The 4,163-nt window shown below is 32.8% G+C and overlaps 1 protein-coding gene across 1 annotated transcript in view; it reads right to left on the reverse strand.

The window, feature by feature from the left end:
- Positions 1-4,163, reverse strand: part of LOC106880013 (uncharacterized) — a 30,206-nt gene that overhangs the window by 21,843 nt on the left and 4,200 nt on the right. The gene's annotated exons all lie outside the window — the stretch shown is intronic.

Consider the following 4,163-nt stretch of genomic DNA (forward strand, 5'->3'; position numbering starts at 1 on the left):
TTTCTGGGTCTTTCATAATACTATTAAATAGTATTACTAACATTTCGTGTGCGGACGAGAGTGATGAGAGCCAGAAATTTGGTACTCTATCAGTACCAGGGGATTTCCACTTATGAGCCTTCGTTAGCGCCCTCCTAAAGTCGGCGATTCAGATGTCTTCCCATACCTGTTCTTGTAGATTTTTATAGGCATTTTGGGTGCGTTTGATCCAGTTTCCATTTTCGTTGTATGGTTCCTCATCAGATCCCTTTCCAAATATGAAAACGATGAGGAGGAAGACGATGATGGTGATGATGATGATGATGATAATGATGATGATGATGATGATGATGATGATGATAATGATGATGATGATGATGATGAAAAACAGAAAAAGTAACATAAGAAAAAAGAAAAACGAAAGAATGAAACAGAATAGGACGGCCTGAAAACGAAGCTGCTGAGAAGATAAAACCGTAGAATAATTCGTTTCTCTCGTCTAACAGTATCTCTGACTGTTGCGCATATGTGCATATAGTATATTTCCATGTATAAGATGACCATCAGATAACACGAGTTCAAAATTTGTAAAAGAATTCATGAATTCATCTTACATCTGTAGTATAAGACGACTGATAAATTACAAAACGATCTGTGCACAGGCTAGCTTTTGCCACAACAGGTATCTTTAGAAAGGTTATGTAAAGACGATGTTATTACAAATGTTTTTTTTACTTACTTTATCCTTAGAAATTAAAATAAACAAAATAAATCCGTTTCTACATCATGTGTTTTCATATACACGTCGCCTAGAAGAGAACCTGATTATTCTTCTTCGTTATGAAAACTGTATCGCTGACATAACAACCGCTAACAACAATACGACAATATGGGTTCATATGACTGAAATGTTCTAAACAGTTACAGTCAGCCTGGAGTATTAATAACCATTTACCTATACTTCATATAAAATCACAAACTGTCTAGTCAAGTGAAATTTATAATTATTTTATACCCATACCAATATGCAACCACCAGCAAAAAGAAGAAAATATGCGGCTAGTTTCAAATTGAAAGTTATAGAAATAGCCAAGAGTTTGAATAATTGTGCTTCTGCTAGAACACTCGATGTTACTGAGAAGATGGTAGGAGAGTGGACAAAGAATGAGGAAAAATTAAGACAAATGCCCAAACAAAAACGTGCAATGAGAAGAGGAAGCACTCGTTGACCGAAGCTGAAAAATGATGTAGCAGAATGGGTACTCTAACAGATGGTTACATTGTAGCACAAAATAAAATAAGATTTTATGCCCTAAGAGGGATTAAATCATATAAAGAAGAGAAAGTAAATATTTTAAAGCAACAGTAGGCTGATGCAATCGTTTTATGTACAGAAAAAATCTGGAAATAAGGGAAAAAAACAAAAATCGTCAAAAAGCTCCCCGAAAGATCTTGATCACAAAGTAATCAGTTTTCACCAGTTCATCATCCAGTTGAGAAAAAGGCATCAGTTTCCATTGTCTCATATTGGAAATATGGATGAAACTCCATTAAACTTTGACATGCTCGGTAACAAAACGGTAGATTTGAAAGGAGTAAAAACAGTGCACGTTAAAAGCACAGGATATGCAAAAACGAGGTTTACGGTGGTATTATCTTGCATGGCTGACCGTGCAAAAGTAAAACCATGGTTATTTCTAAACGTGGAACAAAACCCAAAATAGATTTTTCTCCTGTCGTTTTTGTTCATTTTCACGAGACAGGGTAGCTGGACGGGAGCGGTGTGAAATTATGGGTTGAGAATATCTGGAACAAGCAGCCAGGAAGAATATGAAACAAACATAGTTTCTTGGTTTGGGATATGTTTGGTAGCCACGTAACGGCAAATACTAAAACTCTGGGTGTCCAAAACCAATACTGATATTGTTGTTGTAGTGTAGTCACTTTGATACCACTTTAAACAAACCATTTAAATTAAAGATAATGTGAGATAACAATGGAATGACTGGTGATGAGTGGGGAAAAATCTTTTACAAAAGGTGGAGCTATGCGTGCTGCCTCACTTGATGTTCTCTGTGATTTTGCTATAAAATTAAAGTAGGAAATGTGATAAAATCATTTAAAAAGTGCGGTATCTCTAAAACCATGGATGGTACCGAAGATGATAATCTATACAACAGCGACGACGAAGTCGAAGTCTATTCACAAGGAAGAGATTGTAATCATTACGATGAAGGTATATATGATAAACCTTGTGGTATGTATGAAAAACTTTTAGAAACCGATAGTGGTGATTGTGAGGAATTTGATGGATTTTAGATAAATGCATGTGGCAGGTTTGATGTTTCATTAATATTATTTACCTTGAAAGGAAATAAAAAAATATCATAAAGTCATGTTTTAAATGCAACTACTGTAAAATAATTTTATTGAAAAATACAGACTGTTGTAATCCAAATTGTGTTATTTACCACCAAATGATAATAAATATTTTATAAAAAATATAAATATGTTATTCTAAATGCTATTACTACAGTTACATATCACCATTAAAATGTTTGAAAGGTTAGTAAAAGATAAAGGTTACTGTGAACGCAACCATAACTCGACGTTTCTATTTTCTCAACAAAGCTCGTATAGATAAAAGTTGATTTCAATGATATAGAACCATCTCTCAAATAAACTATTTGTTGTGAAGATATGCCAATAATATATAAAGTAAATATGTTTTTATTGCCTGTATTATAATTTTTTTAATGTTAATTTATTCACGTATGTGTGGTTATCGCACCATGGTCGAAACTAGCTTTCTTATAAAATCACTTAAAATTCTAAGTTTGATTTTTAGAATGGTGGTATAAGACGATCCCAATTTTTTAGTGTAAATTTTAGGTTTTAAAGGTCGTCTTATACGCGGAAATATACGGTACCTATATGTATGTATATATGTATATATACAGAATATGAGGGGTTTAGTTCACTTGTGATCTAAAAGAATACGTACGCTGAATAATTGCTATAATTAGTCGAGCTTTAGGTTCCAAGAATAGAGCTAAGGCTGGATCTAGTGATTTATTTTAGGGTTTCGTTATAGTAGGCATATATTATATTATAGGAAAAATCAAAACCAAAGCAGAACTAGTATCTCAAGACATTTAGAATAATTTAAATAGGGTAAGATGAATCTGAAACCTTACAGCCGTTTCTGGGATAACCCAAATGGTAGATTAGTATATCCATGCACTGGGAATTCAAGGTATGAATATTCAAGAAAGTTATGAATATTTTAGACAAGAAAAATTTACAGTTTACAAGGAATAAAATACAAGAATAAATGAGTAAAGAGAATAAAGGGCAAATGTAGTTAGAAGAATATAGACAGGAGAATAATGTCCACAACTCGTTTTTTCCAGAGAATATGGATGTTGGTCGGTACTTCCATGAAGTTTCAGGTTCTTAGCTAAAATCATAGGTAAATCCAGGCGGTATTTTTGCAGTATGATGAACGATGTATTCATATTGTAAATGTGTATATGGGACGAGAAAGTAAGATAGCCATAAATTGGTTTTGTGTGTGAGTGTATATAGGAGAGCGAGGAGAAAGAGAGAGAGAGGGAGAGAGAGAGAAGTGAGGAATAAAAATAAGATAGTGGTAAAAGGGTAAAAGTAAGAAGAAAAATAAAAAAATAAAATAAAAGCAAAGATAAAGAACAGAGATATAACAAATGTTTTTTGTGAGTGAGAGAGGAGTAAAATAGTGAGGAGAAAGTGAGATTGGTTAAAGGAATGAAAATAAAAATACGATAGGGGTTAAAAGATAAAAATAAGAATGAAAATAGAATAAAAGTAAAGGCCATGATAGAGATATGTCAGTATTTCATCGGGAGATAGGGGAAACGTTAAAGTTTTAGTAAAGTGGATGTAAAAGGCCAATCTAGGTAAGGTTGCAAAGGACAGTATTATAGTGGTTAGAAATCATATTTCAAGCTTAATAGCGATTAAATGATACGAGATAAAGGATTAAGAATTAAAGTTAAAATTGAAAACCAAAATAGCAAACAAAGTAAAATATAACCTGAAAACTACAAAAACTAAAAATTATCGAATTGAAACTAGCTAGCTTTTAAGATAGTCATGTTCATAGAGAGGTAAAGGAAAAAGAAGAAAGCGTACATAATATATAT

The sequence above is a fragment of the Octopus bimaculoides genome, chromosome 30, assembly GCF_001194135.2.
Source record: "Octopus bimaculoides isolate UCB-OBI-ISO-001 chromosome 30, ASM119413v2, whole genome shotgun sequence".
Lineage (NCBI taxonomy): Eukaryota > Metazoa > Mollusca > Cephalopoda > Octopoda > Octopodidae > Octopus > Octopus bimaculoides.